Raw genomic sequence first — 15,962 nt, forward strand, 5'->3', positions numbered from 1 at the left:
ATCTTCAATTAGCAATCAGTCTGCAAACCTCCTAAAAAAGAAGGCCGGTCCATGTTTTTTTATTGTCAACACGAATGGAGGAGGTCAATAGAGGCTATGTCTTATACTCCCAATAGATTTGACTTTATTTTGGTTTACATGCGTTTTCTGTAATATTTACAGCATTTAAGTGGGTTCTTTTTGTTCTTTTTTTTTTTTTTTTTTTTTTTTTACAGTATTTCAGTTTGTAGCCACAGTTTGAAAAAATGTCATGGATTCAATACAATTTAAATCAAAGCATTTCCAGATCCAATTTTTGGCAAAAAGGCTAATTTGACACAGCATACATTGAAAGACAACAAACGGCACTGACAATAGGCTATAATGTCAAGCAATGGTGCACTGATTCACACTGAGTTCTGTATTTTGTGGTCCATTGTATAAGGATTGATTGAAAAAGCTCATATACTTGTTTGTTGCAAGTTGTGTTGTTTGAAGGCAAATTTGCTTTTGTGGCATGTTTTAAATGTTTTGGCACAGTTATAGCCTTTTGCAAGCAAAATGTGTCATTTTGACCATGAGCGCTGTTTAGGCCTGTGTGTTAACTGTTTTGAAAATGTGGAGTTTTCAATAAATATGTTTACAGTAGGATAGCTATAAATATCATTCTTTAATAAATATGGAAGGCATTGTCGCAGTAAAAGGGAAGAGGAAGCATAAAAGGGAGAAAGATTGGTAAACAACAGTGGATGGGGGAGATTTTTTTTTTTATTTTTAGCTATTGAAATGTATACATCACCAGAACGCTGAATAAATAATCTTTACTTTGTTGTATGGTTTGTTAGGATAAGGCAATATTTAGCTATGAGTATGTCACTGTTTGGTGAATACAGTATGTTCATGTGCATTATAGCAATATCTCTGAAACAAATCAAACCCACATTATATCAGTATTAGTCAGTTAAAAATGATACAAGTGTTTAAGATTGATTACAGCAGTGTGTAAATGAAGTGTTTTATTTTGCAAAAGAACTGATGTGTTCTGTTGTTTGTGTGTGTGGATGTGAAAATTGTATAAAGTGTTTTGACAAAATGAGCCTTAATTTAAAAATTGTGCTAAAGCAATCATAAAAAAAAAAAAAAAAAAAAAAACTAAGTATTTTTTTTTTCGGTTGGCTATATTATATTAATCTAATTAACCTAGATACATTTTTAAATTGCATTTAAGCTTCTAGTATCTAGAAATGTCAACAATATTATGTACTGTCATCATGGCAAAGATAAATTAAATCAATTATTAGAAATGAGTTATTAAAACTATTACATTTAGAAATGTGTTGAAAAAAAATCTTCCCATTTAACAGAAATTGGGGGAAAATGTACACGGGGTTAATAATTCGGGAGGGTTTATAAGTATGACTTCAACTCTATAATTGTTTTTACAGTATAAACTCCCAATACCAACATGTGTGTGTTTGTTTGAGTGCATTTGAAAGAGACGAAGAACATCCTTACGTAGGTTTTTGATTATCATTTCAGATCTGTGGTGTCCAATCCAGACGAGGCTGTTTATTATAAGTCGCTAAGTGCATTTACTTAATGAAGAGGATCTGGAAAGGGCCACATCGGTCCATTAGCATCAGCATATGAATCAGATGTTGTCCTTGATGGAGTTCACCTGCGGAAGGACATAAAACACGTGAGATGTAATGTCACGGACCAATGCGACTATAGGTGTCTTAATAGATTAGAGAGCAACGGTGGAGGAGAGGATTGGCCTTATTACAGCTAGACAGCTGTGGTCACTGTGAACAGATGTTGAGAAGATCCTTTTGTTTTTTTTATTGAAAACACAACAGCATATGGGGTTGGAAGAGGGTTATTGTTAACAAAAAAACAAAAAAAAAAAAACGTTTTTTTTGTTGATTAAAAGAAAAGTGAAATTTGATTTTATTAAATATTGATAATACGTCATGAGGTACATCTTATTGAAAGTGTCTTTCTATAATAACTAACTAAATGAATGAATGAATGAATGAATGAACATTAGTGTATAATAGTGCTTTTTTGAGAATTTACAAAATGTATTTAGAAATCTTGTAAGAAACTCGTACTTCTATATCAGAGCTTAACTAACTTTGAAACAACCAGCATTGAAACATGTTACTTTTCAAAAATAAGTTGCTATGGCAAATTTTATACCCTGTTACTTCTGTTTTTGGAAGTGAAAGCTGAGGTTATACGCCTAAATATGCCCCAAGCTTATCCAGGTTTGTACTGTAATGTGCTTTGTGAAATAATCCCCTGAAATCAGTCTAGGTTGGTTTAAGCTGTTTGTTTTACCAAAATCTGTCTAAACCCCTTATCTTTACCATTTTGAACAGATTGGCTGACATGAATTATCAGCAAAACAGTTAAGGTTGGTTTAAATTATTTGTTCTGACAAAACTTCTCAAAATTATTATTATGGCGTCAAAGTGGCGCAGTGGGTCGCACGGTTGTCTCACAGCAAAAAAGTTGCTAGTTTGAGCCCTGGCTAGGGTTAGGGATAGGGTTAGGTCAGTTTGCATTTCTGTGCGGAGTTTGCATTTTCTCCCTGTGTTCACATGGGTTTCCTCAGGGTGGTCCGGTTTCCCCCACAGTCCAAAGACATGCAGTACAGGTGAATTTAATATCTAAATTTCCCGTAGTGTATTGTGTGAATGAGAGTGTGCTGGATAAGTTGGTGGTTCATCCCGCTGTGGCGACCTCGAAAAAGCCGAATAAAAATGAATGAAAAATAATTATAATAATTTACAAAAATAACAAATAACAAAAACACAGGTTGGAAAAAAAAATAAGGATCAGTGAATCTGTAATTTTAAAATCATGTATCTGTTGCTGTTTTGTTTTGGTTTAGAATTTTAATATTATTATAATATTAAATTATATTAATGCTAATATTAATGAATATTAAAAATATTGATTAATGTAAATTATTTTCCAGTGATGGGTTGCAGCTGGAAGGGCATCTGCTGTGTTAAACATTTGCTGGACAAGTTGGTGGTTCATTCCACTGTGGTGAACCCTGATTAATAAAGGGACTAAGCCGAAAAGAAAATCAATGCATGAATTAAATAATGTTAATTAAAATTAATAATAATAATAATAATAATAATAATAATAATAATAATATATATATATATATATATATATATATATATATATATATATATATATATATATATATATATATATATATATATATATATATATATATATTCTGTTTTCATGTAACTAAAAGTTACACTAAATTATTAGCTATTACATATTATTTTATGAGTGCTGATTAATAATACAAACCTTTGGCTTTCTGTGATACAAATTACTGAATAAAAACAAAACATTATTAATTATACAAAAACAAACATTCGTTCATTTTTTTATTCATTCATTCATATATTCATTCATTCATATATTCATTCATTCATTCAGTCATTAATGCGTTCATTAATTTGTTTAATCAATCATTATTTCATTAATTATCTATTTATTCATTCATTAATTTATTAATGTATTATCCATTCATTCATTAATTCGTTCATTCATTCATTCGCTCATTCATTCATTCATTTAGTTAGTAGCAAGACACTTTTGATAAAATGTACCTCAATATGTAATTTTTATATAGAAGATTTATTTTAACTAATCATTCTTTTAATGGACAGGTAACATCTAACAAACATAAAGATAAAAAAAATGAAGATCCAGATTACTATTGTAATAAATAATGTGCAATTATCAATAAGGCAAGATGAGCTTTAAGCAGTATGAATTATACATTGATGATCAAGTGGGGTGAACTTTTTTGGTAATGTTAGTTTATGTAATACATGCTTCAGTGAATCAAATGTGTGTTTGTGTGTGTTTATTTAAATTACATCTAATTCATTCATAAAATGTATTTAAGTTTCATTTTTATCAAATTACAACTTATTTACTTTATGGGATGTTTTTTTATAAGTTGTTTACACATTTGACACACATACTGTTTGCTACTGTATATGGAATAAACTATGCAAACGATGCATTTAATTTGACGTTTAAGGCAATATGTAGAAACAAACACCTATTCTATGAGACAATGTGGTTTTTCTTCACGTCTTCTATCGGTGCTTTAAATCGGCCAGTTAAAGTCTTTTGAATGACTTTTTTTCTCGCATGGATTGACTGGCGCGATTATGCATTCACAATGGTATGAACTGTGATGGGGTGGTCAAAAGGATGTCTATTACTTTAATTATTAAAAGTGTTATTTTCAGGGGGATCAAGCCATAATTAGGAGGATCATCCATCCCCAAACACCCCTGTAAGTTGCACCCTTTTAATCATCCGGGGTCGCACAGCGGAATGAACCATCAACTTTTCCAGCATATGTTTTACACAGCGGATGTCCTTCCAGCTGCAACCCATTGGGAAGCACCTATACACTCTCACATTCACACCACTATGGCCAGTTAGGCTTATTCAATTCACCTATACCACATGTATATAGATTGGACTAACCACCGTGCCAATCTGAGCAGTTAAAATAGTCAAAAGATGATGACTTAAACCATCCTAAACTGGTTTATATGTCTGTGCTTTGAACCAAAATGGTCAAGTTATTCTGATTTGATGGTTTTGGTGCGATTTGTGGGTGGTGTGGCTTAAACTAGCCTGACCTATTTTCACACAGTACTACTTCATCTCAACAACTCCCTCATTTGTATCACAGAACGTTTTTCATCTAAGAAACTTCAGAAGAAACATTTTGATACACTATATAAATGAAACACATCTGAGAAGTTATTTCCTTCAATATCTCCTGAGCTTTAAAAAAAAGCAGCTAAAAATCTTCCTCCGGGAAGATCCAACCATTGTATAAAAGTCACAGTGAATTGTGTAAAAGTCAAAGTGAAGAGAACAAACTTGACTTCAGTTTATGAGACTGTGCTTATATCGCATTCCGGGCATGTGTTGTCCTTTCCCTGTTCATAAATCCCCTCTCAAAACTTTGCTCGTTCTCCGCCTCCCGTTTCCCTCCTCTACGCAGTCTCTCCTGCCACTGTTGTCCATTCCTGCGATGTTTTAATCCCTATTGCTTGTGCCTGTCGCGCAGACAGTGCAGCATCTTGATATGGAGTGTCCTTCACTGTCACCTATATCGTCTCCATACAAGAGGGACTTCTCATATCACTTGGACCCTTCGGCTGCCAGATTTATTGCCTTAGAGTGGGTTTAGGTGCTCGCGCCATTCCCTGATGATGTATTCACACTGATACACTGACAATCCAGGCACCTGAGAGCAGAGATGAGCTCCGGCCATCAATAAAGCCCATGAGGATTGGCAGACGGAAGGCTGTTTTTTTGGGTGTGTGTGTGTGTGTCTGTGTGGCGAGGAGGAGCCTGGGGGGTAAATTATTATGGTGGGCCAGGCTGGGAAAAAATGAGCGTTATTTAAGAGTGACCTTGAGGTTTTTTGGAAATGCTAGCCTGGGGAAGGTGCACAGAGGAAGGGTGTTATAAATTATTGGGTGCGGCAGGAGGTTGTTGGCCCATTGCAGTGGGTTTACTGTAATCTATGGCCCATGTAGGTATTCAAATGAACATATTGGGATGTAAAACCTATACATGATGATATAGGCTAGCATATTTGTCGATGGATCAGAATCAAACAGCAGGCCTATGGAAGTAAAAGAGTGCTTGCATGGCAGTGGGTGTGTTAGCTGTGTGTGATTATGAGCCAGCTGGTTCAGGGTATGGGGTCTGAATGATGACTCTGACTGTCTATGACAGAACCTCCTTGAGGGACTCAAGCTGGTATATTTATGTAGAAGTTATTTTACTCATCTACAACAAAAATTAGATTACGAATTTCCAGCTGGATCTCACGATGAAATGTAAGTAAGTTTTACGTTTTGTCAGTTTAGAGGCTAATTCATACGAATTTGTACGAGTTCAGTCACACAAAAATGTACGATTTTCAAAAGGAGGCGTGGCACCGAACTCCACCCCTAACCGTCATTGGGTGATGAGCAAATCGTACTGAATTGTACAAATTAGATTGTACAAATTAGCCACTAAATCAAAAGTTACGAATTGCCGTGAGATAGCGTTGGAATTTCTAGACACTACATTTACCGCTTACAAACAGATGTGTCTCTGCTGAATTATATATATATATATATATATATATATATATATATATATATATATATATATATATATATATATATATATATATATATATATAGGCAGCTCTGGATAACTTGAAACAGTGACCACTAGTATCTCATCCATCTTTAAAAGTCGTCTGGACAACAAAAACAGTTGTCGCCTCAACGAAAATTCTGCCTTTGCTTTCATTTTATAATTATTATTATTATTATGATTATGATTATTTCCTTTATTTAGCCAGGAGATCACATTGAGACAGTACTGTCTCTTCTTCTAGTGAGACCTGGTCAAGATGGCATGCAGCACATAAAGTTTCACATAAAAATCATAAGAATCAATGCCACAAAATTACAAAAATCACCATACGTAATGGGGTCAGATCATAAAAAAAACAGTAACAAGTATCCTTTAAGACGTTCTACAAAGATGTTTAAAAGTACTCAGAGTTGGAATTGTGTCAAGATTAAGGTGATTTTGCAGGTCATTCCACGCCCTAGGAGCATAAAATGAAAAAGCACTATTGCCAAGTTCTGACAATAACCTTTGGGACTGTTACACGTATACAGGAAACAGATGTGTTGGATATTTATGTGAAATGTTAGCAAGTTAGAAAGATAGGATGCAATATATCAACATTATAAAATAAAGAATATCTAGTAAATGAGAAATAAATTACATTAAGGAATAAAAACCTAAAAATCTCTAAAAAGTATAATAATTACAAGAATAAAAAGAGTATATTTAAATAAGGCAAATTAGCAAATTAACCATTTCTAACAGTGTACATTTTGCAGTCAGTTTAGACGCACACAAAAACAGTTGTCGCCTCTAAAGAAAATCCACCTCTGCTTTCATTTGATTGGAGAATAAAAGTGATGCGCTTTTTCCTCTCAGAGTTGACTTCTACATCTGTGAGCACACAGCAAAAAAATGCATTTTTTGTGATCATGGGCATGCTGGTCTGAAAAGGAGGTGTGTTAAGGCACGTTGTTGGTACATTGCTATTTTAAGGCAACTAAAATATATCGAGCCACTGACCAACTAAAAGCGTGTCAAAAGGCCAGTAGTGCAATTTTGCTTATTTTTTGTTTTTAAAAGAGTGTGTTAGTGATATGCTATAGGTGGGTCTACAAAATTAGCCCATCCATCTATTTTCAGTAATGGAAACATGATCTCACAGCAATTCGTAACTTTTTTACAAATTCGTACGAGTTCAGTCATACAAAAATGTACGATTTTTAAAAGGAGGCAAGGCACCCAACCCCAACCCTAAACCCAACCATCGTTGGGGGATGAGCAAATTGTACTAAATTGTACAAATTCATATGAATTAGCCACTAAACTGACAGAACATAAAATACTTACATTTCTTCAGGAGATCAGGCTGGTAATGATGAATGACATTAACTAATTGCAGATCTATTTCCAAACTAGCTAAGCATTTTGTTTTTCCGATTACAAAGTCCATCATGTCGATAGCAAATCTGCCATTTTATGGGCACAACTCGCTAAAATAAAACAGAATATTTTAAATTGGCAATTGGTTTATTGCATGTTACACTCAAAACACACCCATACCTAAAAAATAAATAAGTAAATAAAAAAAATTATAATAAATTGCAACTATTTTAGTGCAAAACACAGATCATTCTTCATATCATTAAAACTGCAAAAAAAAAAAAAAAAAACATACATATATATATATATATATATATATATATATATATATATATATATACATATATATATATATATATATATATATATATATATATATATCCAGACACATCTGCACCATGCATTTAAACGGACTTAACATATTTTTATTTCTAGTTTTAGCCCAGTGCATGGATGACTTTCACATCTTGCATCATGTTGTTTAAATAGCAAATGCATTTATTTGCCCACAGGCATGCTGGTCTAAAAAGGAGGTGTGTTAAGGCACATTGTTGGCACATAGCTATTTTGAGGCAACTAAAATAGATTGAGCCACTGACCAACTAAGAGCTCGTCTAAGGTCAATAGTGCAATTTTGATTATTTTTTGTTTTTAAAAGAGTGTAGTGATATGTTATATGTGGGTCTACAAAATAAGCCCATCTACCTATTTTCAGTAATGGCAACATGATCTCACGACAATTTGTAACTTTTCAGTCGTGTGAATATGTATGATTTTTAAAAGGAGGCATGGCACTCCTACACACAACCGTCATTGGGGGATCAGCATATCGTATTAAATTATATAAATGAGATTGTATGAATTCATAAGAATTAGCCACTAAACTGACAAAACATAAAATACTTGATCAGGCTCGTAATGACGAATGACATTGACTAATTGCAGGTCTGTTTTTGCACTAGTTAAGCATTTTAATTTTCCGATTACAAAGTCCACCATGTAAATAGTGAATCTGCTATTTCATGACCACAACTCACTAAAGTTAAAGGGAATATTTTAAATTGGGAATTGGTTTATTGCAAGTTACACTCAAAACACACCCATACTTAAAATATAAATAAATAAAATAAAGAAATTGTGCAACTATTTTAGAGCAAAATGCAGACCATTCTTCATATCATTAAAACTGCAAAAATAGATTCGGACACATCTGCGCCATGCAATTAGACTTAAAATAGAGCCATAGATGTTTTTGTCGATTTGTTTTTAAAGTAGTCTGAACCAGTTTGCTAGTCTATGCATATAACAAAACCATTGTTTTTATATTTTTTATGCTTTTCAAGATGTTAAAAAATAAATATGACTTAAATAGACAAAAATGGTTTCCCCGTGTTTTTTTGTTGCCAAACTATTCAAACTAGTCTGGTTTGATGGAGTTTTGGTGGCGATCAAGCATTTTAAATCAGATATAATTGGTTTGCTAGTCTTGAATAGCCACCATATTGCTCAAGCTGTGCAAGTTTGATGGTGTAAGTGGGGCCCTTGGAGAAAAAAAAAACATGTATTTATCTTATCTAATAAACTATCCTAAATTAGATTGCTAGTCTTTATTATCCAGAAAAATTGCTCACTATGGTGTATTAAACTTTTTCAAACCAGTTTACTCTTAACTAACAAGTCAATCTGACCCAGTTTGAAGTCATTTCATCTGGCCAACCATCTAAAGTAGCTCTGACCCTTAGCATGTTTGACAAAACCAACAACTACATTTCAATATTCAACTTGACCGCTCTATGATCAGGAATGCTCTGCAGGCCTACATTTACATAAAAGCAGCATAAATCATCTGTTATCTTTAAAACGCAATCATTTGTCTGTGTTATGGATGTAACTTTGAATTAAGTAAGGTATTGCACATCTCATGTACACTGCTATATTCCAAGGGTGATGTACTGTTTACCGCTGAAGAGAGACTAACAGCAGTGTGTCAGGGTTTGCCAGCCTCTGGGCTTTTGAGATAACATCCCTTCATTCTTGTGTTTGAGATGTTTGTCTTTGGCACGGATAATACGTACACCCATATATTGCCTTGGTATGCTAAACATGTGCACATACACATAGCGCTGTGTCTAATGAAGATTTCATTTGATAAATAGCAGGCATGTCAAAATCGCTGAAACGTGATGCATGATAGAGGGAGATTAAAAAGTCAGGGAAGTGCTTCATACGTCTGGATTTCCGCTCGTCCTTATCTTGCTAAATGGAAAACAAGCAAAAGTGGCTAGCTCTTAAGAATAAGTGGAATTTAAGAATAAAATTACAGTTGCTGATAGCCGTTTTTATTTGCACGCACTCTTTGTGTTGTTTGGGACACGATTCACTAAAGATATTATGCAAATCGAGAAACAACTCAAAATGATTTGCACCGTGATTTGATAAATATCAGCAGCCATGATGAATGGAAAATATACATGAACAGAAAACTAAATTGTTTTAAACCAACCTAAACTGGCTTGTGGGTCTTTTATCACCAAACTAAGTCTGATATGATGGTTTTAAAGATGTTTTCAGAGGAAATAAAGAAAAAAAAGATAGCAAACTATTCAATTTGATCTTTTATGATGATTGCTCTTTTGAAGAACAAATGGTTTTAAATAGGGATGCATGATATATCGGTGGGCATATCAATATCAGCCGAAAAAATGCTGTTTAATGTTATAGTTATCGGTATCGGTCCGATATCAAAATTAGGTCGATATCATTAAGCCGATAGATTACAAAATTTTACAGACCTCCCTGCCTTGCGCATGGGAAGAACTTGCTCAGACTTGTCCAGTGCACTATAACAGCTTTCCTCACATTGTTTATTCCTTCAAAGTCCATCCTTTCTTTGTGTGGTTTTGCTGTGCGTTAATAACTCTGTTAATCTATCTGTATTTAGCTTTTCGTTTGTACAGTGACTCTGAACAGTCAAAACACCTCTCAAAAGGCTTTTTCATTACATATTTGTACATGTTTACATTACTGTAATACATTTTATTCACATATTTGAGCTATTTTCAGTACTTAGTTCTTTCATTTTCATTTTACTTAAAACATATTTATTTTACTTGCTTGTTAATTAAATATCATTCTGTTATTTAACCTATTATTTTTATGCAACAGTCAAGTTGCATGTTAATTTGCTAAGCAAAGAAAAGGAAATTATTTTTAGTCTGCTGAATCATTTGAAATCATGAATATAGGGCTATATAATCCTCTTGCAATTTTTTAATTACTATTTTCGCTTTGTTTTTATAAAGTTTTTTAATAAAATCAGTTTTTCACTGTATAAATATAACATTTTGAAATTTATTGGCTAATATATTGGTTATTGGCCTTCAAATCATAAGAGTTATCGGTTATCGATATCAGGCAAAAAAAATAAAAAATCATGTCGGTGCATTCCTAGTTTCAAGCAAAACTGGTTTGCTAGTCTTTATTTTTTTCTGACAATCTGTTCACGTTAGCCTGTGTTGATAATTCAATAATAGGCCTCATTTACACTGAAAATACATTTGTGTTATACAGAATGACAGTTTAACTTCATTATAAATACTTGCAGAGCAGTACTTAATTTAGTCACTGATTAAAGCAAATTGCCAGTAGGTTAATAAAGGCAATTTAATTACACAAATGTGTGTGCTGCATGTTTTAAAGTAAAACTTGACACTGTATTCTTACACATGCATAAAAGTTTAAAGGTGCTAAGGAAAAAGGTAAGACTTTTCAGTTTCAAAATTAAATGAATTGTTGTTTTCCTTTTTATTATTATCTTTATTATTTGACCCTAAAATGAAAAGAATAAAATAAATCAAATAAAATATAAACTGTCATCATTTACCTATGCTTCACTTGTCACAATTCAGTTTTAGTTCTTTTGTTGAACACAAAATTAAATGTTTAGAAAAATGTTAACCCTTGAATTCCATAGTTTTTGTTTTCATACTAATATGGATGTGAACAGTTACTGGTTTCAAACTTTCTGATGAACTAGTTGGCATATGAAGATGGATATAAAGCAGCGGTCACACTTGACTTTTCTCCCCATAGACTTTCATTCATACGCACACGAATGCGTCAGACAGTAAACGCAGGGTCATGCGTTAGGTTTCGCAGTTCGCTGCGGTGAGAAGTACAAGCTTGGTGAACTCTGACCTGCGAAATCGCATCACTTGACTGCGTGAGACCAATCGAGGATAAAACATGACCTCTCTGGACAGACATTTAAAACAGGAAGCAATCTCTCGCTTTTTTAATGTCCAATAGTCTTGTTTAATCCCGCCACTTTTCGCAGCAACGTACGACAGAATTTGGCTCACACAAACTCTAATGTGACCACAGCTTAATGCAACTCATTTGTTCTCGAACACTTCCCTCGCATGAAGCTAATCTATGTTAATTTGTCCAATGATTAAGTCTGTTGTGATTGGTCAACTGCATTCAGCGCTAGACGGAGAGAAATGCCCACTACGGTGATGAAATAGCAAGAGTTTGAAGTATATGTAACTATTTAGAAATTTGACCGCACCACGCATATGTAGAAAAAAAACAACAAAAAAAAAAACAGCAGGGATTGAATAGAATGAATGAATAGCCCCATATAAATGTAACCTGAGAGATACATTACATGTCCTGATATATAATAAATAAGTTATTCCAAGCCTTGCGGAGCAATTACAAGTTACAACACACTGTTAAATACATATTTTGCAAACTACAGAAAACGTGGTAACCATTTTAATCACACTTACAGGTTGTGTAGGAAGGAAAAACATTTACAGGATCTGGAGGTAGAAGAAACGGGTCCATATAAACTGTGTAACACTTACTGATAAAAGCCCCATACATCAATAGACTTTGCAGACCCTTTCATTTATAATCAGAAAATCCTGTGTGTTGCATGTGGGTCAATCATTAGAAAATTGACAGAAGAAAATTCAGCGCAGGGTATATTGTGGATTTACAGTTAACAGTTGCATCTTTGGCAATCTCTTAATGATAGTAATTTTTGCATCATGATCAATCCTATGATCCCGCGTGCTTCACTAGTGTCTGAAGGGAAAGGCACATTCATGTTTTACCAGATTTGGCACTTTATATTTGGCGATGTCTCATGTTGACGTTGATACGAACACAAGACAAATCATTTATTGGAATTTGAGTCAATTCTTTCCTTTAAGAATAAGAATCAAAAGTTTTAAAGGGGCATTTTTAGATTTAAACCTCAGCTGGATGTTTCCATTCACCTAGAGCTGTGTTACTTCATGGAAGGTCATTTTTAAAAACCCATAATAGGGGTAGACTAAATGCTTTTTTTTAAATACAGCAAAATAGTATAACAGTTACACATGATTTCTATTTAGTAATATGCATATTTGTATTTAAAATAGAAGACAAAGGATATTTATCATGCATAATTTTGAGTATTGTATTAAATTTGACAATAAATAACTTACTGTAATATTTTAATTGGTTTATTGTTGGTGGGGTAATGTATATTAATTTCTTTTCCTCCAAATTGTGCAGCCCTAGTGGTCAAGTCACAGTTTTTTAGTGTCAAACACTGTTCACAAATTTGCTAAGGTCTCCATTGAATTCAATCATTCATTTACCACTGTGGTTTCCAGAACATGGCATCCCCACCAGACTTCTCTTTCCTGAGCAAAAATGCAGGAAAACACATTTTAATGATTTTAACAACTTCTGTAGAACAAGTCACTGACACTTCTTGTGCCATTTCTTGTTCTTGAATTCCCCCTAAAAGCAGGAAGCATCGCTGAGCAGGACGGGCACAAATTGATCAATCAATGCCGAGGAGAAGGAAACAATAATTGGTCCTGACACTCATATTACAGGCTCTTTGTTCCCTCCCAAAGCTCATTCCTCCCCTTTGTCATCTCCGTCTCAGTCACCGTCTCCACCTGCTTCCTCTCTCCAATGTTGTCTTTTCTTGTCCATTCCTCTATGATAACTACATGTCCTTCCCTTGGCTTGCTCTGGCTGTTGTGATCAATAGAGGTCATTGTGAGCAAGACTGATTGAAATGCCTGCGCATATCAATGTGTGGGTGGAACAGAAGTGTTGACCCTCAACCTGCCCTCGCTCCCGTTTTTATAAAACTTTGTGTCAAAATGAGCCAATTTGTTCGCGCAGAAGGCTGATGAAAAAGGAATTGGCGCTGCCCCAGGGCCAAACTCTGAACGGCAAACAAAGAGCGCGCGGTTCAGTCATAAAAACCGTCTGACGTTTGTGATCATCGTTTCTGGATTATTCATTTAGCTGCCCTCGCTTCAGATCGCAGAAGGACAGAGTTTTATATTCAGGCTCATTCAGAGCATGCAATAAAACGGCATAAAAAGCATGGTCACATGGTCAGCTTTTAGGAGTGTGTTGGCGGAAGTGTGACAAGGCTCTCGGGGGAAACGTTTCATTGCTTGGAGGTTATGCTTTCATCGCTCGGGGGAATTAATGGAGTTCTCAGTCGTTGTTCATTTGTAGATCAACTTGGTCACACATGTTTTCCTAAAATGCCAAGAGATTTGAAGACAATTTAACAAATCCAGGGGTCTCAAATATGGAATGTAGGGATCTCCATTATGATGAAAACATGCGCAAGCCACTTCACGCGCATAGGTTATAAATATACTGACGGGAGAATATGTGCAGCTGTACGCAAACTCAAAGTAAACATATTTAAAACCTCTTAGCTAGCCTCAGGATGCACTGGAGCACAGTTTGTGCACATGTCAGTGTTTATGAATAGATTACATCAAAAAGAACACAAGGGATCTTGACAAACTGTTCATCAGTATACAGCTACAACCCTCAAGCAACCAATTCAACTAGTTGTTTTTCAGTGGGAAGCTTATAAAGAATGTATTTGGTAAATTTGAATAAGGTGTACAGAACATGCTTATTAGATATGGAGTACAAATCATCGTATTTACAAGACACATGCATTCACTGCTGTACATTATGATTTGTTTTGAAAGGTGAGAGTCCTCAGAACAACATCCTATCGAGCACATTTATTAATTTATGTCACTGTTTCTTCCAGAGACCTGTTGTTTACATACTTTACTCGCATGAGAAATGGCATCTTAGTAGTAAAAAGCAAGACGATGTCATAGCTTACTGTTTTACAATTAAAATGGGACCACGAACTGAATAGAAAGTCAAAGCTATAGTTTCTAAAATCTAAATCTAATATGTGTTAGCCACTTTTAGCCAGTAACTTACTTTCTAGTTTGACTGATTTGGCCAATGGCTGCATGTGATCTTTTGAAATATGGGGACGTTTGTTCATCTTTTGGACACGTTGTTGTTTTATTGCTCTCCGTGCACAGTCACACTGGTTCAGTGCATCTGTTAATCATTACGTGTGCATGACACACCTGTCCTGCATAGCTTTAGGCTAACAGTTCAAGCTAACGACAGAATGGCTTATTATAATGATTAATTAATAAATACAATTTATTCTGCTTTTTATTTATTTATTTATTTTTTTTTATGCACAACTTTGAAAATAAACCTCCAGTTATTTGGTCATGTAAAAAATGTATGTATGAAAATTCTGCCTGTTGATCTTTTAAACTGAAATATTTTTTTTTTTTTATACTCTATAATAGATGTGTGAGATAAAAAAGCAGAAAACAAAATAAAATAAGGACAAGTTAATGCAAAATTAAAAGTCTTATCAGCAGCCGAACACAAAATGGAGGGTTGTAATAATGTATTAACAATGTCATAGAGTCAAGAGCAGTGTGTTGTGAAAAATAAGCATATAAATATAGATATGAATGAATTGTATTCAGTGATCAAGATGATTTGAAGTATCCATATGAGCTTGTGTTGATCATTTCAGCAGTTGTTATGAGTGCATTTGTAAAGTGCTTTTCTGGACACTCAAAGCGCTTTACACATTGGGAGGAATGATGCAACGGCAGCCATATTGGGCCAGATCGCACACCACACACCAGCTGATTGTTGGAGAGGAGACAGATTGATGAAGCCAATTAAGATGTAGGAATGGTTAGGAGGCTATGATGGACAAAAGGCCAGTGGGCAAATTTCGACCAAGATGCCGGGGTTAAACACCTACTCTTTTTCGAAGAACATCCTGGGATTTTTAATGACCACAGAAAGTAGGGACCTCAGTTTAATGTCTCATTGGAAAGACGGCCCTCAATGAGCAGAGTCCTCAGCACTATACTGGGGCATTAGGATCCACACAGACCACAGGTTGGGCATCCCCTGCTGGACTTAATAACACCACTACCGGCAGCAACCCAGCTTTCCCATGTGGTCTCCCATTCAGGTACTGACCGCCCGCAGCCCTGCTTAGC

General features: G+C 34.6%; 1 long non-coding RNA gene across 1 annotated transcript in view; it reads right to left on the reverse strand.

The window, feature by feature from the left end:
* Window positions 1-211: 211 nt before the first annotated feature.
* Window positions 212-15,962, reverse strand: part of LOC141376640 (uncharacterized) — a 124,735-nt gene continuing 108,984 nt past the window's right edge. Inside the window, exon 3 of the long non-coding RNA XR_012387241.1 lies at window positions 212-1,657. This is a non-coding gene — a long non-coding RNA (uncharacterized lncRNA). The remainder of the gene's footprint in view (window positions 1,658-15,962) is intronic.

Source organism: Danio rerio, chromosome 11 (assembly GCF_049306965.1).
Source record: "Danio rerio strain Tuebingen ecotype United States chromosome 11, GRCz12tu, whole genome shotgun sequence".
NCBI classification, from domain to species: Eukaryota; Metazoa; Chordata; class Actinopteri; order Cypriniformes; family Danionidae; genus Danio; species Danio rerio.